Raw genomic sequence first — 26,736 nt, forward strand, 5'->3', positions numbered from 1 at the left:
AAGGGTCAATATTTTCAGTTTAGTCTCATGATCGAACAATTGCAATAGCAATTTTCTAGAACGAAGTATTTTATCCTACTTTTAAAGAACTGATTTTTCTTTTAGGCCTAATCTGAATTTTCAGCAGTAAATATTTTGAATTTTGTTCTCATGATAGAAATTTAATTGTAGTTTAATTCTTAGTTTTCTTTTAGATTTGAAGAGCGAAGAACTCAACTTGTGATGACCAAAGAGCCTAAGGGTGCCAGTTCTGAGTTGCATTTCCGGCGGCATCTGAGATTTTTATGCAGTAGAAAATGTCTGAAACTGAACGCAACCAGTTACCCTCGTGAGGCTAAATGAGAAGGTCCTCGATAAAACTAATTGCGAAACTAGTATGGAACACGCCGAAGTGTCGCCACATCGAAGCACTAGATCCAGACAGAAAGTCAAGTGACGTTTATTTATTTATTTAATCTCAATTAACTATCGAGAAGGATACGTCCTTCGCTCTTCTCTCGACACCTTAACACCACAGTTGTGTTTGTTCTTGATCCAACACATGAAGAGAAAGTATCGAAGGCTTCTAAAAATACCCCCCTTTTTGTTGTTATCGAAACCGTGAAAGTTGGACACGAAATGCAACGTACTATCTGTATTAAAGGGAAAATATGCTGTTTTTCTTTTAGAATCTTACATGGATCTGTATGTGGCGCCTTTCATACAGTACCAGTTTTCAGATCTTTTCCGTTTTTAGCGAGGCCTTTCTCACTGTTTGACGACTGTTTACAATTTGTTAGTTAGGGTCTTAATGTTCCTTTTGCTATCAGTTACTCCACAACTACTTTTACCTGACAGAGAACTTAACAAAAACACGTTCAGTACTGCAAACCGACTACTTTACAATCTTCCGTATCAAAAATGGTTCAAATGGCTCTAAGCACTATGGGACTTAACAGCTAAGGTCATCAGTCCCCTAAACTTAGAACTACTTAAACCTAACTAACCTAAGGACATCACACACATCCATGCCCGAGGCAGGATTCGATCCTGCGACCGTAGCAGTCGCACGGTTCCGGATTGCGCGCCTAGAACCGCGAGACCACCGCGGCCGGCGAAGCGGTTGACATCCTCTGTGTACACTACCTGGCAAAAAAAGTGAAGCAGCCAGAAAAGGAGGAGAAAACGAAGTGAAACTTCACAGTTTGAGAGGGTACGTGACACTATTTGGATGATTACAAAATCGAGTCACATTTACAAAGAAGTTGACAGTATGAACTCTTTTATAAGTGTGACGTTGCACCCCATCTGGCCTGGATTCATGCACTGGTTCGCTGGGGAAGGTGTCATAAAGCCGCTGTTTCCCCTCTTGAAGTAATATGGCCAACAGCTGTTGTAACTGGTGCTTACTGACAATGAGGCCGGCCGGTATGGCCGAGCGGTTCTAGGTGCCCCAGTCTGGTACTACACGACCACTACGGTCGCATGTTCGAATCCTGCCTCGGGTATGGATGTGTGTGATGTCTTTAGGTTAGTTAGGTTTAAGTAGTTCTAAGTTCTAGGGGACTGATGACCTCAGACGTTGAGTTCCATAGTGCTCAGAGCCATTTGAACCATTTTGTTCCGGACTGAAGCGCCTAGAACCGCTCTCCCCCTCACGGATCATTTCGTACGCTACAGTTTGTGTTGTGCTGTTAATGGCAGTTCGCGTACGGACGTTAATTTTCTAATGTGGACGCTTTCTAATATCCGATCAATGACGCAGGATGACACAGAAGTTGCAAGGAGACAATGACGTGTTCTCATGTGGCAGGCGCAGATTTGATGGAGCTAAGTTCTACTTAATGCACTATATGGTGATCCTCAATTTTGACAACAGACGTGGTCGACCGAAACCTTGAGCGCAATTACACCTGCCTAACGCCGACACACAGTCCAAAGCCACGCCACTGTCACAATGCCACACAAATGAGGGTATTGCACGATTCGACCAGATGGTCAAATGAAGCCGCCCCCCCCCCCCCCCCCAATGAAGACCCTGTCAAACTGTGCCAGTTACTGATAACGCTGTCTCACAATATTACAATACAATACGGTAGCTGAAATAGGCTACAACAATGATAACAGACAGTAATCGTTAAAAAACGTCTGACTTTATTGTCGTATAGGCATTCACTGTATATTAAAAGATATATAATTTGTTTTGATGATGACATTGGCACTGTCAGTAGGCTGCGTATTCCGGGCGGCCCATGACATCATCTAGACGTAAACACGCGTGCCCAGCCCGTAGAAGCCGCGCAGTCACCTGCAGTGTACGGTACCTCACCCCTCCCTAGCACTTGTTCAAATGGTTCAAATGGCTCTGAGCAGTATGGGACTTAACATCTTAGGTCATCAGTCCCCTAGAACGTAGAACTACTTAAACCTAGCTAACTTAAGGGCATCACACACATCCATGCCCGAGGCAGGATTCGAACCTGCACCGTAGCAGTCCCGCGGCTCCGGACTGCAGCGTCTAGAACCGCACGGCCACCGCGGCCGGCCCTAGCACCTGTGCCAAAATAAAACAGTGCGGACGGACGCGTGTTTCCTATACCACGATCATTCACTGCTGAGACAATTCTTCGTAGTGGACCAGGATACCTACGAAAATATGCTGATACGCTACAACTATCACAAGTTTCGAAATTTTTTCTAAAACCAGAGTAATTTTCAACTAATAAATTTTATTTGTCATTTATGTTTATCTTGTCCGGACCGTTAGTAGGGCCTGTCTACGCATATCTACTACACCCAAATTTCCCGACAGTCGACTTTCCGTCTCTTGTCCACCCTTCCACTCCTCTTCCTCCATTGTCCTTCAAGAGGTAGTTGTACTGTTAATGAATGTCTTGATAGATCTCACACTAAGGTACCTTGGTCAATAAAATTCTTCTGTGTTTGAGGTCGCGTTGTCATCTGTAAAATACCGACGTTTCGGCGACTGTTGCAAGGCGCCTTCCTCAGGGCGTGTTGTTAACTGTATCTCTGTAGGAGATACAGTACGTTCCCTTGTCTGTTCATCACAGTACTTCTCTTTTACTTACTTCAACGATCATCTGGATATTAAAGCACAGTTGGACGACCTTCAGTAACAGAAAGTACAATTTAAGACTTGAAACAAGTCGTCAGATGTAATCTTACTCTAAACCATCACAACAGGTAAAGGGTGCAGAATGTAGCAATTATCTGGTGGTGATATAACTCACTTCCTTTACAACTTACCTCCGGAAAAATATGAGGAACTGGCCCTCTAGCACTTTTATTACATTTGTACCACGCAGTGTGACGGAGGAAGTTGCATAACTCGACAACAAGTAGCACAGATCTCTCCGCATAATCGAGTCAGGTGGCGCAGTGGTTAGCACACTGGACTCGCATCCGGGTGGCCGACGGTTCAGTCCCACGTCCGGCCATCCTGATTTAGGTTTTCCGTGATTTCCCTAACTCGCTCGAGGCAAATGCCGGGATGGTTTCATTCAAAGGGCATGGCCGACTTCCTTCCCCATTCTTCCCTAACCCGATGAGACCGATGACCTCGCTGTTTTGTCTCTTCCCCCAAACAACCCAACCCTCTCTCCGCATCAATGCAAGCTTCTGAGCAATCTCGTCGGTACACTGGGTGTTTTGCAATTGCTAGAAGACTTTCGAGAGCATATCTCAAACAAGATCGGAGAAATGTGCTCTACGGGTCTATGGGTGTCCATGGCTTGAGCAGTTTTTCGAGTACTCGTCGTACGGCTCTCCTCGTGACGAAGTAGTCCTCTTCATATTCGAGTGTGCGGCGCGTTCTTGGAGCACCACAGTCAACCTTCCTTGGTGTCAACTAGGATGGTGATATTTTTAAATATATCTGGCCGGCCATCAATATATCAAGTTTTTGAAGAATGCCGATAACAAGAAATAGCACATTAGTTGCGTTAAGAATTATTTCTAACGCATCTGGTCTGCTGTTTCCTTACACGATTAATCTTGTGATTCCATTCACACCGCTCCGGGACCCCGCTCCCCGCTCCCCGCTCTCCGCCGTGCAATCGGACGTCTTCTTTGTGCACCTATACTTCCTTCACTCAGTCAATGGGAAAGACTAAACGAGCTGAAAGATCAGAAAGTAGTAACATTCCTTCACATAGTGATACTAATATTACGTTTTCCTACAGTTTGAAAAGAACGTTTTCAAATTTGTACCGGAAATGCAAAAACATAAAATAAAAATAACTGCGCTCGACTTTGCTGATTCGGCATCGATATATCGACCTATCGGTTGCGACTCTATCATTGACTAATATCGAAATTTTTATGAAATATATATATGTGGCGATATTTTACCAGCAATACTAGCGTCAACGTAACAGTTTCTCGTAGCCGCTGTTATAGTCGAACTAAAATGGTATTTTATGTAATAATTCCATAATTACAACAGGAACTAACGAAGTTAACTTGTTTTCAATTTGTATGGGGACCGTGAAGTGGCAGATTTTGAAGTGATCCGATCTTCAAACTCTATTCTATACAAGTGGAACATTTCCGTGTACGGATTTCTTACCAAAACTCTATCTGGCAGGTGGTTATAATTTAATTGTAGCTACCCACGGGCGTCCCGTGAGGGCTGTAACTGTTGTATAGCAGAGAAACTTGATAAATATGCTGCTGCATTACTGCGAAACCGATTTACGCTAGAAAAAAAATTACTTCCTATTTTGGCCACCGGGTGTAGATCTGGCGCTGTACACTGTTTGTATGACAGTATGACGTCCAAGCAGTCACTTTACAAGCCGTAACGTGAGCGAAAAGTATGGTTGTAGAGACTAGAGGCCATGAAACAGTTTTTTGTGAACGGCAGCAATTACAGTAATGCAGTGGGAGCGTATAGCCGACTGAAAGGTTTAAGGAAAGGCCCGATATGACGATGTTAATGATATTCGAAAACGCGGGTGTTCTCAATGTGGCACCTGGATCAGGAAGGCGTCCTATTCCAGTGGAAGTTAGTGACGAGGTTGCCGTTCCTGTTACCAACCATGCAGCAACTGTTCAAGGCAGTGTTAGCACTCGTGCACTGTCACGAGCGATGTCCATCCCGTACGGAAGATTTTGCTGTCTATATTACACTGGTATCTCTACAAGACCCAGAAAGTGCAGCAACAGAAACGTCGTAATCCACAGTAACGTTCTGAATGTGCTCTGTTTTCTGGCGTGGATCGAAGATGATAGTATGTGGAAGGGCAATGTTCTACGAGGTGACGAAGCACATTTTACAGCAAAGAGCGCAGTGAATAAGCAGAACTACCTAACAGGTGGTACTGTTAACCGAGTGTTGTGCATGAAGAGACATTGCACTCGCCGTATGTGAATGTGTTGCGTGGATTCACAAGCACCTTTACTCACGGCCGTTCTTTTTAGAAGTGAATACACACGGAGAACATTTCAGGTGTAGCATGACATCTGCACGTTATCGAGACCTCCTTTTACAGCATGTGAACCCTGTTTTGGAAGGACGTACCTGCTTGGAAACCACTGTTTTCATGCAGGATGGGGCAAAACCTCATGTTGCTCGTCCAACCTTCGACGGAAGTGTCATCTCCAGACGTTTTCCAGATGCTATGGCTGCAACATATATCTGGTCTGAATAAATTAGAGTTTTGGCTCTGGGAATAATGAAAAGAATACGTTTACCAGGGACACGTTCTACCTAATCTGAAGGCCAGTGTACAGGAACTCGTTGCTCAGACTCCAGCCGAATTGCTGTGAGCCACTGTTGGTCACGTCTTTTACAGACGCAGCATCTCATCGACGTCTCCGGCCCTCGTACTGAACACACTGTGCAAGCGGCAGTTAACGATAAAATCAACATTAAGCCTGTTCCACTTGTCTGAATTTCCATGCTCATGTCCTGTTCCTGACGTATTACACATGGAAATATTTCTATACGTCTTTCTTGCATTGATAGCACCAGATTTGTACCTGGCGTTCTAAATTGGAAACAGTTTTTTTTTCAGGGTAAATTGGTTACGCATTAACACTTTAGCATATCACCAAGTTTAGCAGTGCTACGATAATTAACGCCCACAGTGGACCGCTTTAGGTAGTTGCACATTAATTTCAACCACGTACTAAAGCACAAGCACCTCTACAAACCGCAGAAGACTGAAGTCGGAATTGTGAATTATCCTGAATAGGTTTGCGTCAATGCACAGAAATCATTTCCTGCGACTGCAGAAAGATTTAAATATGGCAGTCTCGTGCCCACTATTTCACTGTGCGCTCATCGAGCTGTACAGCGTTGTACACTCTCTTCAGCTATAAACTCGAGGCCACATTCCACTCGAATTTTGAAGATTTGACTCGACGAAAGTTGCATACTTGCATTTTCATTTGGAAAGATAGTCGCATGGGCCAATTATTAAGTTTCGTAGCCAAGTATTTTCATTTACAGGCTAATCTTCGTTTTGACACAACATTTTCATCAAGGTACTTTTCACATCTCGCTCCTGTTCACCCACTAGAGCAATTCCTTGGTTTTGCGAAGAACTGAGCAGAAAACACCTAGTATCACCTCTCTTAAGAACTGTGTAGGAAATATATACTGAGGTGACAAAAGTCATGAGATACAACCTAATATCGTCTCGGACCTTCTTATGTCCGGCGTAGAACAGCATCTCGACGTGGCATGGACGAAACAGGTCACTGGAAGCCACTGCAGAAATATTAAGCCATGCTGCCTCTAAGGCTGTCCATTATTCCGAAAGTGTTTCCGGTGCAGGATTTTGTGGACCAACTGACCTTTCCATTATGTCCCATAAATGTCCGAGTCAATTCACTTCGGGCGTCCTGGGTGGCCAAATCTTTCGCCAATCAAAGACCAGAGGGTCGAGTTCATTCCATGTAAACGCAGTCTACACCATTATGGATGCACCGCCAGATTGCACAGTACCTTGGCTCTGAGCACTATGCGACTTAACTTCTGAGGTCATCAGTCGCCTAGAACTTAGAACTACGTACTTAAACCTAACTAACCTAAGGACATCACACACATCCATGCCCGAGGCAGGATTCGAACCTGCGACCGTAGCGGGTGCTCGGATCCAGACTGTAACGCCTAGAACCGCACGGCCACTATGGCCGTCCGCACAGTACCTTGTTGGCATCTTGGGTCCGTGGCTTCGTGGGATCTGCGCCACACTCGAACCCTACCATCAGCTCTTACCGACTGAAATCGGGACTAATTTGATCAGGATATGATTTCCCAGTCACCTACAGTCCAACCGATATGGTCATGGGCCCAGGAGAGTCACTGCACGTGATGTTGTGATGTTAGCAAAGGCAGTAGCGTCGGTTGCCTGCTGCCATAGCCTCTAACGCAATGCTCTTGGTCGTTAAAAGAAGTCCGTCAGGCACTGAAATTTCGTATGCTCGGCACACTCTTGACTCTGTGGGTCTATGAATATTTAATTCCCTAACGATATCCTACATGGAATGTCACACGCATCTAGCTCCAACTACAATTCCGCATTCATAGTCTATTAATTAATGTTGAAAGGCCACAGTCGCATCGGACACCTTTTCCCATGAACCACCTCAGTATAAATGACAGCTCAGCCCTTTTATACATTATGTATGTACACTTGTATATATGCATGTCGGTACCCCATGACTTTCGTCATCTCAGTCTAAATGTAGTGCTGGAACAAAGAAAAAAGAAGACTTAGCGGCATTTGAATGTGTCCTACTTTAAAGGCAACTACCAATAAATGAACATTATTGGCTAACATACAAATTTTTATACATGAATCTTTTCTTTCGTATCACCTCTTGCACAATTAAAGAAACATTATATCAAGTCTGTAAAAATATTCTCGTTCACTACCATTTAGTTGCTAGACTTTGGCGAAATGTTGTTCTTCCTATGATTAATATTTCATTTTTTGCAATATATCCAACTTCAAGTAGTATATGATTTGAATTGTCCGTTATGTGTCGCAAATTTAGTTACATGAATGGTATATTATTTACTTATTAATGCTTGACAGTATATTTGCGTCTATTTCACTATTGCACAATTAGGTTCAAGTTTATTGCAAACCGGCAGTCATTTAGAGACTATGAAAACACCGTTTTCGTAGCTACGAGACTATCTCATCTGTGGCAGAAAAAATGAAGTAAAGCAAGCAGCTCGCGTAATATTTAAGAGCACTAAATAACTTTTGACTATCCCGAGTATTATTATATTAGTTCCTACAACTTGGGGTGGATGTTATTCAGTATACGGTAGATTTCTGTAAATATCATGTGATCTTATAGGTCATTTCTCTTCATCTCGTATGTTAATGTCCTTGCAGGCGTTATTAATAGTAACCTCAAACGTTTTTCAGATAATGTAATTATCATTAATGAAGTACTGTCTGAGAAAAGCTGTACCATTATTCACTCAAGTATTGATAAGACTTCGGAGTGTGGGGGTAGACTGTCCACTTGCATTAAATGTTCAGAAATGTGATATTGAGCATCTCACAAAACGAAAAAAGAATATATAGTATTGTGAGACTACAGTATCAGTGAGTCACAATTAGGATTGGGTAATTCATACAAATACCTGGGTGGAACAAATTTTAGGGTGGAATGTTTAGGCAGGCTGAGCTTTAGGTAACAATGGTGACAAACTACTGATTATTGGGAGAATACTAGTGAAACGCAATGTTTCTACAAAGAGAATTGCTTATAACTCACTCGTGCAACACAGCCTAGAATACTGTTAAAGTGTTTCGGAAATATGCTAAATAGAATTAATAAGTGATAACCGAAGCTGTACAACGAAGGACAACACTAAAGCTTTCTAGCTTATTTTGATCAGTGGGATAGTGTCACGGACGTAATGGAAAAAATTAACTGACGGACGCTCGAAGATAGCCGCAGACGATCCCGTGAAAGCCTCGCAAAGTTTCAAGAACTAGTTTTAAATGAATAATCTGGAATTATACTACCACCCGGTACTTACCTCTGCCTTAGGGATTGTGATTTTGCTAAGGATTTAATTGGGAAACCATTAGAGGGTAAACAAAAATTTTGTAAGCTGACGGCACTGGACGCTGGCGCAGCGGCAGTGCGTTTCACGGTTTGGTGAATCCCGATGGGAGGGCGCGAATCAGTCATCAGCTCCTTGACACCTGTGGGACGTAGACAAGTTGGCAGCGGCTCCATTATGCTTTTCGGAACATTCAAGTGAGCACCAATAGGGCCAGTGCATCTCGTGCAAGGCACCATTACGGCCATAGAGTATCGTAAACTGCTTGCAGGCTACGTACTGCCCTTCATGGGGATCATATTTTCCGAAGGCAGTGGTATTTTACAACAAGATAATACGCCATGTCACAAGGTCAGGAGTGTGATTGAGTGGATCGAGGAACACAGTGGCGTGTTCCAGTTGATGTCCTGAGCCCCCAATTCGTCAGATCTGCACCCAATCTAACACATCTGGGTTGATTTGGGGGAAGGAACCAAACAGCGAGGCCATCGGTCTCATTGGGTTCGGGAAGGATGGGAAAGGAAGTCGGCCGTGCCCTTTCAAATGAACCATCCCAGAATTTGCTCAAAACGATTTAGGGAAATCACGGGAAACTTAAATCAGGATAGCCGGACGCGGTTTGAACCGTCGTCCTCCCGACGGAGCGTTCAGTGCACTGCACAGCCTCAATCGGTACAAATCTGGAATGAGATTGAACGTGTCGTCAAAGCTCATCGCCCCCCTCCCCGGAATTTATTGGCATTAGATTACTTGAGTGTGCAGATGTTGTGCCAACTATCTCCAGCGACGTACCAAGGCCTTAATGCCTGCATATCACGAAGCGTCGCTGCTGTTATTCGTGCCATAGTTTGACATATCGGCTATTAGATAGGTGGTCATAATGTTTTCGCAAATCAGTGTGGATGTAAGCATGGAGTCCCCGAATCTTACAAACTAGATTTCGCAAATTAAGACCAGAGAATTGTAAATAACGAAATGTGAAAAAATCATTGCGTTGCCAAGCTCTTCGAAGTCGGTGCTACATAATTTCATTGGTGTCACAGATGTGAAAAAGAACTGTACAGACAGTAACGCGTGAGCTGCAGTTCCACCTACAAATATTATTGTGCAAAGAGTAAACCGTGTATACCTTACGGTTAGTAAGGAACTGTACGACTTTCAGTTCGTCTAGGATAAAGTAGATAATTCCATTAAAATGCCGTACGAAGTTCATTTATGCCTCAGCAACTGTTTCAAGAAACGATAAATCTGACGGTAGACCGGTGACGTGAAGCAAAAGATAATGCTCGTAACAACACTGGCGCACGGTCTACTCGCACGTCCATTAAGAACACTCAATCTTCCATAGATTTTCGGCGGATTCTACAGCAATTAAACTTGTATTGCTTCCTTGCGCTTCTTACGCTACAGATTAAGTTAATGGGCAACGTGTTTGTTACCAGGAATATTTGCATTTCCACTGCTCATGTATGTGCACTTGATTGCTCGCAAGCCGGCGGCTGGTGGCCGAGCGGTTCTGGCGCTACAGTCTGGAACCGCGCGACCGCTACGGTCGCAGGTTCGAATCCTGCCTCGGGCATGGATGTGTGTGTTGTCCTTAGGTTAGTTAGGTTTAAGTAGTTCTAAGTTCTTGGGGACTTATGACCTCAGCAGTTGAGTCCCATAGTGCTCAGAGCCATTTGAACCATCTTTTTAAATTGCTCGCAAAAGTAACGAAGTATAAACTCAAACAAGAAAACCATTGCAGTTGTAGAACGTAACTGTAGACAGAATTTAAGCTATTAGCTATAAAAAATCTGTGAAACTTTTTTATTTACAAGTTGAATTTCTGCTTTGTTAAGTTAACATGAAGTCTCGTACAATGTTATGATGCAGGTTTTCCCTTCAGATACATTTTACACATGTCGAGTCGATTACAAAACAAAGAAATATAACAGTGAACTAATGATTTTTATTTACATGTCTTATCAGAGGAGTATCAGTATAATATAAACATTACGGTACTACACTAATCGATATAATACGTGAATGGGAGGCATACTTACAATGACGACAATTAGTAGTGGGAGACCGCTTGATGATGGAGAGAACACAACAGTAATTTCTATAACAGTAACATTAAATTTACGAATTGTTAACGTTTTCACCATACGACTGTCTGAAATATGATGACTTATTCCGCCACAGATTTCAGCCTACAGATATTTTCAAGTGGTTTCAAGTGGTTTGGAAAGTAGGAGACGAGGTACTGGCGGAAGTACAGCTGTGAGGAGGGTTCGTGAGTCGTGCCTGGGTAGCTCAGATGGTAAAGAACCTGCCCGCGAAAAGCAACGGTCCCGGGTTCGAGTCTCGGTCCGGCACACAGTTTTAATCTGCCAGGAAGTTTCATTTTCAAATGGTGTCGCTGTGCTGGAGCACATGTCACAGTTAAAACGGAAAAGCGCTAAAGCATTTCAAAATCATTTGAAAACGGCTGCAGTACGAAATGATGATATAGTAGATTGACGATCACACTTCAAACAGTCGCCCAAAGAGAATATTGTAGTTTCATAAATACAGTCCCTTTGGGGCTTCAGCCAAATTCAAAATAAGATTAACAGTCACAAGGCTGTTTGACGACTTCCGTGATAACAACAATTTAATAAAATTGTATTTTTATTGTTACTCAATAAAAAATTTAATAATTTAAATTTCATTACGTTGAATCGTATTACTTAGGATATGTTACACAATGAAAGCTTTTTCGGAAATACGATACAATTCAAAAGATCTTGTACTAGACACTTTTAAAAGTAGACTTCGAGTTAATTCAGTGTATAAGCTAATTTCATTCCAAGTTCTTCAAAACCCGTCCAGTTGTTTCAACACAGATGCGTAACAGTCATACTTACACACCAAGTCTCGCATTTTTAAAATACATGGGATGATGCAGTTGTTAGAGTGGATTAGTAATGGAAATATTTAGGTGGTGATATAATTTATACCGTATAGTGCATTTACTTAAACATGGGAGGGGCATCAATGCGTTACAGCTTCGTAATAGCCTGTAGACACCCTACGGGCTCAGTTGGTAACAACACGTATTACAGAGCACTTCGCCGGACAAGTCGATGACACGACAGGTACCCCGCTATCTGCCTTCCTCGCTTCGCAGTATTTCTTTATTACTCGCCAGCGAAAGAAATCGTCTGCGTTATTCTCTCGCAACTCACCACCTTTAACAAAGAAGACCAGTCCACGTAATGAGGGTACTTAATGTCGCCCGCGACATCTGAAAACGAACAAAACCGCGGACGGAACAAAGTGCGTCCGCGAACAATAAATTTGTGAGGAGTCGATTTGGAAAATAATTTTCGCTTCGCGCAGCTGTAAAAGCGCCGGACAGCCTCGGGCTGTGTCCGTCCGCGGAGGGCCGCCGAAGCGCATCCGGTGAGCGTGAGATGTGGTGGTGGGGGGGGGGGGGAAGTTGTAGTCTCGGATGGGGGGGGGGGGTGAGGAGGAGGCGATGACAGCAGCCAGATAGCAGACGCAGCAGCGGCCGGTTGTTAATGGCGGCTAGTGCGGCCGTATTTCCCGCATCCGCGCCGCGGACGGCTGCCATTTCTCTGGCCAGCAGATAGGCCGTTGTTTATCCGGGCCCGCGCCGCTAATGACCGGATAGACCGCCGGGGGCTACGGCGCGCGCGGACCGGTGGCTGCAGTTGCGCCATTTCCAAACCCAGGCGGCGAGCCGAGCAGCCTCGTGCGACAATAGACATGGTCCCCTGTGTCACAGAAATGGGAAAGAGGCTACCAATTTCACGGTGACCAAGCCCAGAGGACAACGCTATGCTCGTTCCTACCTACCGCACTCGTGGAACCAGATGGGACTGGTGGGGGTTGGAGGGAAGGGGAGTTCAATTGGGCTTGTGACACCCCCTCCATGGCTTGGTTCTGAGCACTATGCGACTTAACTTCTGAGGTCATCAGTCGCCTAGAACTTAGAACTAATCAAACCTAACTAAGCTGAGGACATCACACACATGCATGCCCGAGGCAGGATTCGAACCTGCGACCGTAGCGGTCGCTCGGCTCCAGACTGTAGCGCTAGAACCGCACGGCCACTCCGGCTGGCAACATTTAACTAAAAGCATTTTCACTTCTAAGCTTCTTAGATACAAAATGTGTTCAACAAGTAATGCAACACCTTTTTTCGTCAAAGCAGGTTGATTTTATTCACGATGCCAATACGCCATATTCTTCCCTGCTCTTACAAAGTCCTACTTTATACGGTTATCTCCGTCTGATGCGACGGCCTTACGCCACTTTCTGGGGGGTGCCTGTATACCCGCATTGTACCTACCACTCTAGTGGTCGACGTCGGAACCAACCTCTTGCTGATTCAATAACATCCCCAGCAGCCACGTACCACTTCCCGCGGAGTGCATCCTTCACTGGGTCAAATAGATGGAAGTCGAAAGGTGTAAGATCCGGGCTGTAGGGTGGGTGAGGAAGAACAGTCCAACAGCTGCTCTACGGTGCGCAGACTTGTGTGAGGCCTTGCGTTGTCGCGGAGGATGAGAAGGGGGGGGGGGGAGGACACGAGGGAAGACAAGAAACAGAATGACCCCTTCAGTGTCTCAGAAGATCGTCGCCATGACGTTACCGGCTGTGGGTACGGCTTTCAACCTTTTCCCCAGAAGAGAGGTTGTGTGCCACCACTCCACGGTTTGCCGTTTAGTTTGCGGTTCGTAGTGATGAACCCTTGTTTCATCACCTCTGACAAAATTCGACTGAAAATTCGAACCTGCAACCGTAGCGATCGCGCGGTTCCAGACTGTAGCGCCCACAACAGCTCGGCCACCCCGGCCGGCTTCTGGAAGGCGGAGAGGAACCCAGCGGGAACACACCTTTTACCCTAATCGGTGGATGAGTGTGTTAGCACTACTCAAAGAGACACTCAGTTGTGCAGTTAGGTGCTTGATTTTGATCCGTCAGCCACCTCGAATTAGGTTGTCTACACGTTCCAACACTGCAGGAGGTACAGCTGTGTGGGGCCGGCCGGCACTCGATCGGACAGTTTATCTCTTTTTCTTAAAAAAAAAAAAAAAATCTTATGGGACTTAACTGCTAAGGTCATCAGTCCCTAAGCTTACACACTACTTAACCTAAATCATCCTAAGGACAAACACACACACACCCATGCCCGAGGGAGAACTCGAACCTCCGCCGGGACCAGCCGCTCGGACATGTTTGCAGTACCTTGCTGCGAAGACGACAGACACCTCGCACAATGTCTCATAATTCCTTCGTTCACTGTCAGGTTTCCGTAGACATTCTCCAAGAGCTTATGAAAATCTGCGATGCTCTCGTTTTCCGCCAAAAGGAACTCAATGACAGCTCTCTGCTTCGAACACACCTCTGTTACAGAAGCCATTTTGAAAGATACGTGTAGCGACGCCACCAAACGAAGTTCTTTAAATTATAGAGGCTAAAGCAGGAATATTCCACCAACTGGCACAACAAATTAGGCATTATTTCAACCGAACCACAACAAATTAAGCGCTATTTCAACCGAAAGTGACTGAGAGAAAGAAAAATGTGTTGCAATATTTATTGACTACCCCTCGTAATTTTCGGAAAAGATGGCACATTGTATGAAGTGTTGGTTGACTTTATTAGCATGCCCCTGTGTTGCTACAAGACCGATCCCCGGTAGCTTACGGGAAAGAAAAGCTCTCTCAAGATCATACAAATTAAAGAGAAGCAACGTCAAGTGGTGGATAACATGTTAATGAAAGATAATTACTGGGGGTGCCCAAATTAAGCATGAAAATGAGGATACTATATCTCACATGGAAATAAAAATGAGCTCACACATCTAACTGCAAAGAGAAACCAGCATCCAGTATAATAATTGGGTTTATTTCCATAAGACATCAAATAAAATAATTTACCCACTGAATCAAACACATAAATATTTCACAAATGTACACAATTGTATAATTATGAACTACAGCCTGCCACAGATGAGGAAGAATGTTAAAGCACGATATGAAGCCTTATCACGGAAATAGTCAAAGATTGCATAAATCGTTAGTGAATTAAAGAAAGAACACCAGAAAGCGACAACAAATACCAATCGATTTGCCAAAGCACATAATCAGTGCAACTAGCTGGCTGCAAATGTTATAACTGCGCAATTAAATCGTGATGCAACTTAACTGGCTTTACTTTCCCCTGCCCCCAGTGACTGCAGTGGCAGCTCATACCAACCCCTCCTAAATGGTTTAATTATGGAAGACGGCTCCAGGAGCCGCTAGAAATTCTGAGTCCAGATTGACATCTATACTCTAAAGTCGCAGATATCTCTCTCCCTTGCAAATACACTCTTAGCGTCGCTGAAGCAAGAATGCTCTCCCACGTCCCTGCATCCAGTGTTCTGACATTTCCTCTCCAAACCCTGGCTGTTTCTGCCACCGTAAGAATCTCACCGGCCAATTATAGCAGGCCAATGGAGTTCAGCCCAATAACTATTTTATAACCAACTTTAAGAAATTTTTACTTTCACGTATTTGGTCGTGGTTAATCTATAATGTTGTGGTCTGGGAAGGAAGGCAAAAATCTACAAGAAAGATTTACAACCCTGGCCGATCGGAACCCTTGTATGTAGACACACACTGAAAAATGTTCCTTCTACGGAAATAATTATTGTGAAACAACCACAGACTCTCTTATTCAGCCGGCTGGTGTGGCCGAGTGGTTCTAGGCGCTGCAGTCTGAAACCGCACGACCGCTAGACCGCTACGGTCACAAGTTTGAATCCTGCCTCGGGCATGGATGTGTGTGATGTCTTTAGGTTAGTTAGGTTTAAGTAGTCTAAGTTCTGGGGGACTGATGACCTCAGACGTTAAGTCCCATAGTGCTCAGAGCCATTTGAACCATCTCTTATTCAGATGTAAACAACCATTTCTGTATGGTGCGGACATGACCATTCAAGCTCTGAGTTTTCACCAGCTTTTCTGATCCCTTTCTGATCTTATCCCATCAATAAGAATTTCTTCAAGTATACTATGTGATCAAAAATATCCGGACACCTGGCTGAGAATGGCTTACAAGTTCCTGGCGCCCTTCATCGATAATGCTGGAATGCAATATGGTATTGGCCCACCATTAGCCTTGATGACAGCTTCCACTCTCTCAGGCATACGTTCAGTCAGGTGCTGGAAGCTTTCTTGTGGAATGGCAGCCCATTCTTCACGGGGTGCTGCACTGGGGAGAGATAGCGATGTCGGTCGGTGAGGCCTGGCACGAAGTCGGCGTTCCAAAACATCCCAGAGGTGTTCTATAGGATTCAGGTCAGGATTCTGCGCAGGCCTGTCCATTACAGTGATGCTATTATCGTGTAACCACTCTGCCACATGGCGTGTATTGTGCTCGATCACAGGCTGGAAGATGACGTTCACTGGGCATTCGCCATACCCACGCTCTGCCATCAGATCGCCACATTGTGTACCGTGATTCGTCATTCCACACAACGTTTTTCCGCAGTTCAGTCATCCAATGTATACGCACCAAACGAGGCATCGTTTGGTATTTACCAGCGTCATGTGTGGCTTATGAGCAGCCGCTCGACCGTGAAATCCAAGTTTTCTCACCTCCCCCCAAACTGTCATAGTACTTGAAGTGGATCCTGATGCAGTTTGGAATTCCCATGTGATGGTCTGGATAGATGACTGCGTATTACAGATTACATCCTCTTCAAATGTCGGCGGTCTCTGTCAGTCAACAGACGAGGTCGGCCTGTATGTTTTTGTGTTGTACGTGTCCCTCCACGTTTCCACTTCACTATCATATAGGAAACAGTGGACCTAGGGATGGTTAGGAGTGTGGAAATCTCGCGTACAGACGTATGACACAAGGGACACCCAAATACCTGACCACGTTCTAAGCCCGTGAGTTTCACAGAACGTCCCATTCTGCTCTCTCAAGATGTGTAATGTCTACTGAGTTCGCTGATTTGGAGTACCATGCAGTAGGTGGCAGCACAATGCACCTAATATGAAAAACGTTTATTTTTGGGGGTATCCAGATACTTTTGATCACATTGTGTACCTCCTACAATACAGTTTTTATGGAATGAAGGCCACCCTCCTATTTGCCTTCTCTTCAGAGACAGGACACAGTGCCCTCACTGTTCGCTACGGGGTGGCCTTGGGTGCCAGTCAAGACATTCCGGTCCTAAGTTAACTTCCCTGTTGTGAGCAAGCTAAAGAAAGCCCTGGGGCCATACAGTTCTCTCTCAGCGTATTTAAAGTAATGGAGGAGACGTACGAGTAATTAGCTGTACAATCGCTGGAAGTGGTGAATGTTCATACAGTGGTAAGGAATTTGTATTACTGACTATTTTGATGTGAATATTACATTACAAAAATAGATTGTGTGGCAGCTTGAGCATGAACCGCCGTGTAAGAAGTGCTGCACAAGACTGAAAGACGAAAAAAATTTTCGCATGGTGTGACACTGGTAAGCAACGTAGCTGCATGAAACTTGGACCACACATAGAAAGAACTGCTACAGTACAGTACACAACGTAACTAAAGTATATACACAATGAGGCGAACCGAAGTGACACTTTTATTTAAAGACAATAATTACACTGAAGTCTTTGGGATTCATTGTCGTGGTCTTGGACATTATAAATGGTGGGACATGGTTTATAGTAGGATGTGTGATCACAACGGACAGTAACGTCTGCTCAGCAGCGTACTCCCATGCTGGGCACAAGGTTGGTAATGAGTTCTTGTGGTAGTGCGTTCCATTCCTCCATCAGCGCTAGTGCTACAGATGTGCTGCTGTATGTCTCCCCAACGGATGCCACGTATGCTCAGTGGAATTTAAATCACAGGAATGGGTAAGACAATCCATTCGCTGAATATCTTCTCGCTTCAAGAGCTCCTTCAGGTTATTGAGCAGTGACATCTATAAAAATGAAGTCAACGCTGAATACATCCCTGAAATAAAATTAAATGTCGTGTGGTGAGGGCCTCCCATCGGGTAGACCGGTCGCTTGGTGCAAATCTTTTGAGTTGATGCCACCTCGGTGACTTGCGCGCAGATGGGGATAATTATGACAACACAAAATCCAGTCCCTGAATGGAGAAAATCTCCTATCCAGCCGAGAATCGAACCCGGGCCACTTTACACGGCATTCCGTCGCGCTAACCACTTTTTTTTGTTTTCCGCGTTAACCACTTTTTTACCACTTTTTTCTTCTTTTTTCTTTTCTTTCCCACCCCCTTTTTTCATGTTCCCTGTAGGGTGCTGGGTCATAGCACTAAGTGTGCAGAAATCTTAACACAAAATTCCCATTCTCCGATGTAAGAAAGACAAAGAAACCTCTTCTCTGAGTAGAAACTGAACACTGATAAAAACTTAACAATTCTTCTTGAATCAAACAAATATTTTGGAAGCCGAACACGAGTAATTCTGAACAAAATGTTTTGAAAAAAAAAAAAAACTTTTCGTGTAACATAGAAGTTCCGGAAGCAAGGTAATAGTAAATAATAATAAGAAACCAAGTGACTTTTAATTGTCTTCTGTTCGTTCTCGTTCAAGGTGTTGTAGTGGTTCCATCTATTTAACCTACACCCATTCTTTCAAAAATGACCTTCAGCATGTTGCCGTAGTCCTTCTTGTGGTTGCGATACGTGCTGATTTTTGCATAATCACACCTCATATAAAGGCGGAATTCAATCTCGTTGTCCGACCCAAGTTTGTGGATGGCATAACTGACATATTTTCCCAGTAACCAGCTAATGGCGTTGGTTTTTAATTTCGGAAAGTATGTCATGTCTGGTCTCAGGAGGAGCGATGACGTTACATATTCCGTAGAGGACCTGGTGAGAAAGGCCATTTGTTGCCTGATCCAATTCTAGTTATGCACATTGCCACCACAGGTGAATCTGTGGATGAGTGTATCCACCAGATTGCATTTTCCACAAAGGTGTGTCTGGTTTAAACCGATCCCATATAGTCTCTCGTTGGTGATGATGACATTGTTAACCGTTTTGTACCATGCGGAAATAGCGTCTGTAGACAGCCCGGCATAGTTGATGTTCCGCCATACAGCTTTCCAGTCACAATTTGGGAATTTGTTTCAATTTTGTTTCTGCCCTCACTTAACTTCCTTTCAAGTATGATGTCGCGCGCAGTGATACATGTGTTGCTTCTGATTTCGTCACTAAGATAACTTGCTTCGAGGAAAAAGCTCCTTACATACTGCAGACGGGCATTAATCCTTCGCACATCAATCGGTGCTTGCAGGCTATGGGGTGTCACAGCCTCAAAGAGCTTTGTGGTTTTATATTGTGGAAGTTCTCTGAGTATATGGAAAGTCCGTTTGAGGAACAGAGCAGACGCTTTATTGCGAATATCCACCAAACCGAGGCCCCCGTTACTGACATCCAGTATAACGGTAGTCGCACCAACCCTGAATATGTCTCCTCGCCATAAATAATTGGTAACAGTGGACATGATCCCTTTCGCTACTAGATTAGGGATTCGAAATACCTGCGCAGTGAAATACGCTTTAGACAAAACGCAGGAGTTGATGAATCTGACTTTTTGCACCAGGTCCATAGTTCGATGGATGTTCTCCATTACAGCACCATGAACTTTCCTCCTAGTTTCCGTCCAGTTAAAAGCAGCCATACTAATCGGACATGCCATTAAGGTTATTCCCAAAGTTTTATGTTTGTTGTCTTGTTTTGCCCCTGCCAGTCGGAGGTGATCTAGGCCCCGTAGATTCAATATTTTACTTTTGTTTTCATTTGTTGTCGCTCCCGACGCTAGACAATATCTTTGGATTTCTCTTACCAGTGTACCTGTCTCCTCCTTATTCCTTATTACAACGCCCACGTCATCAGCATAAGCTCGTGTGACAGTTTTCTCACCACTCAATGTTATGCCTGTTAATCTTACGTGGACAGTGCGGAGGAAGGGCTCTAAAGATACGGAAAATAAAAACATAGATAAGGGACTGCCCTGTGGAGCCCCTCGCCTTATCTGTATGGGTTTAGACGTTTGGCCATTCATTGTTATTTTTACATTTATACCTGTTGCAATATTTCTTAGCATGTGGCAATCTGAGGGTGGAAAACCATTCTTGATAGCGTCGCAAAGAGGTATCTATGACTAACGCGGTCAAAGGCTTTGTTGAAATCTATAAAGATTGAAGCACATTTTATACTTGTCAGTGAGGTAATTGCAATGACGTCTCTGTATGCAGATAGACTTTCGAATATCGTTCTGGTCGGAGAACAAGATTGATGAAGACTCAATATTTTGTTGGAAAAGGCAGAGAGTCTTTCGTTGATAATACGCGAAATTATTTTGTAATCAGAATTTAGTAGCGAAAGAGGCCGAAAATTGTTTAAGTTGGTTTTGCCTTTACTCTTAGGAATCAGTACTATTTTACTTTCCTTAAACTCTGCAGGGACCGTTTTTCCGTTCAGGACCTCATTTGCCATGGAAGTGATCTTGTCCCCAATTATAGACTAATAGCGGGCATAAAACTCCACATGGAGGCCATCAAGTCCCGGAGATTTTTTGAGTGGTGAGTTACGCACTGCCTCATGCACTTCATCTTTAGTAATAGGTGACAGGATGTCAGCGTTGTCTGTTTCCGACAATTGTGGACCTAAAATAGTGAGAAAGTCCTCTAGAGCTGCATCTTCCACTGTGGTAGGGGCATATAAGGTTTCATAGTACCTGTGGACTTCGTCCGTTATTTCTTTCTGGCATGTGAACCTCGTACCAGTATGCGTCTGGACTTCATCAATAAAAGTTTGACGTCTGTTTTTAGTATGCCGCACCAAGTGATACAGAGAAGCTGTTTCATCTGCTACGACTAATGTGGCTTTCGATTTAATTTTTAGTCCCTCCATCTGTTGCCGTTTAATGCTTAATAACTTGGCTTTTATTGTTTTTGATATCATTCAGACGAATTACGTCATCATGGGCCTGTTGATATAAGTCTCTTAAAACTGTATAATAAAACTCCACTGTATTCCTCAACTCCCTGGGCCTCGCTGCACTAAACTGCATTACAGCTTTCCGCAGCCTTGGTTTAGCCCTCCTAGTCCACCAGTCAATGACTGTTGGGTGCTTGTCGCTGTGCGGAGGCACATAGTCCACGCTACTCTTATTTCCTGTTCCAGTTCTTCGTCAGTTAAAACAGAGATATTTAAATTCCATTGGCTTCTGAATTGACGGTTTGGCTGTACACTTAAATTAAGGCAAGTTAAAAGTGTACTGTGATCACTAAAATACACGGAATAGTTTCAACGTTTAATAAATAATTTTGCAAATTTGGTGACACGTAAATTATATCTAGTCTGCTGCGGGAGTGGCTGTTTATATACGTGAACCCGACTAACGTCGGGTGCTGAAGTTTCCACACATCCTTAAGGTTTAGATCACTTACTAACTTTTTTAACTGTGGCGAGTAGTTGAAATTGGGTTGTTGATCTTTCTGGTCTAAAACACAGTTAAAATCTCCACCTAGTATAAGAGAACACTAATTTTTCCCCAATAAATAAATCAGTTCATCTTGAAAAAACTTCGTACGATCCAATTTGTGGGAATTTCCTGATGGGGCGTAAAAGTTAAGCACTGTCACATCGAAAATTTTTATGCCTATGGCTCTTCCTGATTCTAGTCGTTCGATTTCAGTCACCGGAATGCCTTCCCTTATAAGAACGGCTGTACCGATATTGGCTTCCGTAGAAACATTAACAATTTCAAAAAAGCCTGGGATCCGAAATTCCGTTATCGCAACTTCTTGTAGCAACGCGATATCTGTCCCAGATTGGTACAAGAATTCTTTTAGTGCTGCCAATTTCAAGGGTGACTGTATTTTATTAATGTTAATAGTAGTAATGCTATAAGCTTGCATCACAGACATACCAGAAGAAGCTATTTGGGATGAGGATCGGTAAGATTATAGCAGCAACGTGATTCTCTACAAGTCACGATCTTTACAAGCTGTGTGCCCATTACATGTACAAACTTCCTAGAAAAATTTTCACTGCTTTTAAACAAAGTGCTTGAGAAGAAAAGTATCCTGAAATCCTGACAATGCATTGCTATAAGTCACTGTGGCCCTTCTCTTCCTCCTCTTCAGTGTTGGCCCTGATGACTTCATATTTAATATTCTTTTTCTTCTCTGGTGCGGCTTTCGCTTGATGACGCGTGACAGCAACACCCGGTTTCGGTCGCAGCTGCTGGTGGTGGCCGTCTGGCGCAACGGCGGTGGCTTGCGTTTCGTCAATATTTGGTTCCGGCGTGGTGTCTGTTGTGTTGTCTTGCTGGCGAGACGGTGATGCTTGCTTATTTCCTCCTTCGGCGCGGCGTTGCGCTTCGGAGTCAGCAGGTTGTTTACTTGGTACTTCCTCGTACTGTTCGCACTGTATGGGCTGTGCACTTGATGCGGTTATTGCAGCTGTGACCTCAGGGTCATATTTCCGTGAAAGGTCACTACCAGCTGCGTCACTATCTGTTCGTGGCGGTATAAGTCCTTGTGCGGAAGTGGGAGCCACATCGACCTGCATTTCATCTCCTTTTTCCACTTCTAACAGATTTTCAGGACGGCTTCGGCTTCCTGGCAACGGGTGTTTCACAGGAAGAGTCATCATCAACACTTTTTTCAGTGTCCTGTAGAGGACGCTTTTTAGTGGGAATCTCGCTGTCACGAGACGGAATTTCAGCAATTAATGCAGGTTTTAAAGACGGAAAGTTATTAACATTAAGTGCAACATTTTCAGAGGTAATAACAGGATCCACGACAGCCGCCGGCTCTGTTGTATTACTAGCTGGCAACAAATCGTTGAGTGTTAATTTCCGGCGGTGCGTGAGGTTATTTGTTAGCACAAAATCACGGCGAGGGCAGTCCTGACGGAGGTGACCAGACTCGTTACATACATGACATGTAGGGGTTTGCCCTGAGTACATAACATGCGCCTTGTGCCCGTCAACTAAGATGTGGGAGGGAATGTTTGCCTTCACTTCCATCTCCACGGAGCGAATGCCGTTAAAGCACTGCAGCTTCAAATGCGAAGCCCACCTTTCGTTGACTATTTGCCTGACAACCCCATACTTTGAAAGGACATCTTTAATTTTCGAGTTGTCTACTTCTATGGGAATATTCATAACCCTAACATTCCTAATTACAGACTCGAAATTCGGGAGTTTTATAGTACTTTTAATACCATCACGGTGTATAAATTCCGTTTCATAACCAAATTTTTCCAGAAAGTACTCACGGAATCGTTAAACTTTACAAAAATGCAGTATTCATCAGAGTCTAGCTGCATGGTACGAACGGATTCAGAATGAAGGCCAATTACCTCGGTAATCTAGTTGTGTATTTCAAGTGCAGAGGGCTGTACTCGACGGGTGTACTTGTCGAAGGTGAAAATCACGCTGTTTTTTCTCACGGAGTTTGCCATGGTGATCTACAGCGAAGAAATCTCGGACAACGCCGAAATCCCAACGGCACTACGTAGAAAGACGACACGAATGAAGACCAAATGGTCAACTGATAACGCTTAATTCACGTGCAAAACGCCAATAAACGATCACGAAACACGAAAACACTGTCGTAAACACTGAACGTTCACGGAGCAAACTTGAGGAGCGTGCGACCGCTGCGACAGCTAAAGCCAGACTGCAGCCGTACTGTAGGTGCAACCACAACGGAGGGGTATCTGTTGACACGCCAGACAAACGTATGGTTTCTGAAGAGGGGCAGCAGCCTTTTCAGTAGTTGCAGGGGCAACAGTCTGGATGATTGACTGATCTGGCCTTGTAACACTAACCAAAATGGCCTTGCTGTTCTGGTACTGCGAACGGCTGAAAGCAACGGGAAACTACAGCCGTAATTTTTCCCGAGGGCATGCAGCTTTACTGTATGATTGAATGATGATGGCGTCCTCTTGGGTAAAATATTCCGGAGGTAAAATAGTCCCTCATTCGCATCTCCGGGCGGGGACTACTCAAGAGGACGTCGTTATCAGGAGAAAGAAAACTGGCGTGCTAGGGATCGGAGCGTGGAATGTCAGTACCCTTAATCGGGCAGGTAGGTTAGAAAATTTAAAAAGGCAAATGGATAGGTTAAAGTTAGATATAGTGGGAATTAGTGAAGTTCGGCGGCAGGAAGAACAAGACTTTTGGTCAGGTGAATACAGGATTATAAATACAAAATCAAATAGGGGTAATGCAGGAGTAAGTTTAATAATGAATAAAAGAATAGGAGTACGGGTAAGCTATTACAAACAGTATAGTGAACGCATTATTGTGGCCAAGATAGACACGAAGCCCTCGCCTACTACAGTAGTACAAGTTTATATGCCAACTAGCTCTGCAGATGACGAAGAAATTGAAATATATGATGAGATAAAAGAAATTATTCAGGTAGAGAAGGGTGACGAAAATTTAATAGTCATGGGTGACTGGAATTTGAGAGTAGGACAAGGGAGAGAAGGAAACATACTAGGTGAATATGGATTGGGGCTAAGAAATGAAAGAGGAAGCAGAGCATAACTTAATCATAGCTAACACTTGGTTCAAGAATCATGAAAGAAGGTTGTATACATGGAAGAACCCTGGAGATACTAAAAGGTATCAGATAAATTATATAATGGTAACACAGAGATTTAGGAACCAGATTTTAAATTGTAAGACATTTCCAGGGGCAGATGTGGACTCTGACCACAATCTGTTGGTTATGAACTGTAGATTAAAACTGAAGAAACAGCCAAAAGATGGGAATTTGAGGAGATGGGACCTGGATAAACTGAAAGAACCAGAGGTTGTACAGAGTTTCAGGGAGAGCATAAGGGAACAATTGACAGGAATGGGGGACAGAAATACAGGTAGAAGAAGAATGGGTAGCTCTGAGGGATGAAGTAGTGAAGGCAGCAGAGGATCAAGAAGGTAAAAAGACGAGGGCTAGTAGAAATCCTTGGGTAACAGAATAAATATTGAATTAAATTCATGAAAGGAGAAAATATAAAAGTGCAGTAAATGAAGCAGGAAAAAAGGAATGCAAACGTCTGAAAAATGAGATCGACAGGGAGTACTAAGTGGCTAAGCAGGGATGGCTAGAGGTCGAATGTAAGGATGTAGAGGCTTACCTTACTAGGGGTAAGATAAATACTGTCTACAGGAAAATTAAATGGTTCAAATCTCTCTGAGCACTATGCGACTTAATTTCTGATGTAATCAGTCGCCTAGAACTTAGAACTAATTAAACCTCACTAACCTAAGGACATCACACACATCCATGCCCGAGGCAGGATTCGAACCTGCGACCGTAGCGGTCGCACGGTTCCTGACTACAGCGCCTAGAACCGTACAGCCACTCCGGCCGGCCAGGAAAATTAAAGAAACCTTTGGAGAAAGGAGAACCACTTCCATGAATATCAAGAGCTTTGATGGAAACCCAGTTCTAAGCAAAGAAGGGAAAGCAGAAAGGTGGGAGGAGTATATAGATGGTCTATACAAGGGCGATGTACTCGAGGACAATATTATGGAAATGGAAGAGGACGTAGATGAAGATGAAATGGGAGATATACTGCGTGAAGATTTTGACAGAGCACTGAAAGACCTGAGTCGAAACAAGGCCCACGGGGTAGACAACATTCCATTAGAACTACTGACAGCCTTGGGAGAGCCAGTCCTGACAAAACTCTACCATCTGGTGAGCAAGATGTATGAGACAGGCGAAATACCCTTAGACTTCAAGAACAATATAATAATTCCAATCCCAAAGAAAGCAGGTGTTGACAGATGTGAAAATTACCGAACTATCAGTTTAATAAGTCACAGCTGCAAAATACTAACACGATTCTTTACAGACGAATGGAAAAACTGATAGAAGCCGATCTCGGGGAAGATCAGTTTGGATTCCGTAGAAATGTTGGACCCCGTGAGGCTTGAAAAGCATACCTACGTTTCTAGCATTTGTAGACTTAGAGAAAGCTTTTGACAATGTTGATTGGAATACTCTCTTTCAAATTCTGGAGGTGGCAGGGGTAAAATACAGGAAGCGAATGACTATTTATAATTTGTACAGAAAGCAGATGGCAGTTATAAGAGTCGAGGGGTATGAAAGGGAAGCAGTGGTTGGGAAGGGAGTGAGACACGGTTGTAGTCTATCCCCGATGCTATTCAATCTGTATATTGAGCAAGCAATAAAGGAAACAAAAGAAAAGTTCGGAGTAGGTATTAAAATCCATGGAGAAGAAATAAAAACTTTGAGGTTCACCGATGACATTGTAATTCTGTCAGATACAGCAAAAGCCCGCCGAAGTGGCCGTGTGAATAAAGGCGCAGCAGTCTGGAACCGCAGGACCGCTACGGTCGCAGGTTCGAATCCTGCCTCGAGCATGGATGTTTGTGATGTCCTTCGGTTAGTTAGGTTTAACTAGTTCTAAGTTGTAGGGGACTAATGACCTCAGCAGTTGAGTCCCATAGTGCTCAGAGCCATTTGAACCATTTTTTAGTGTTAGCAAAGGACTTGAAAGAACTGTTGAACGGAATGGACAGTGTCTTGAAAGGAAGGTATAAGATGAACATCAACAAAAGTAAAACTAGGATAATGGAATGTAGTCAAATTAAGTCGGGTGATGCTGCGGGAATTAGATTAGGAAATG

Source organism: Schistocerca serialis, chromosome 1 (genome assembly GCF_023864345.2).
Source record: "Schistocerca serialis cubense isolate TAMUIC-IGC-003099 chromosome 1, iqSchSeri2.2, whole genome shotgun sequence".
NCBI lineage: Eukaryota > Metazoa > Arthropoda > Insecta > Orthoptera > Acrididae > Schistocerca > Schistocerca serialis.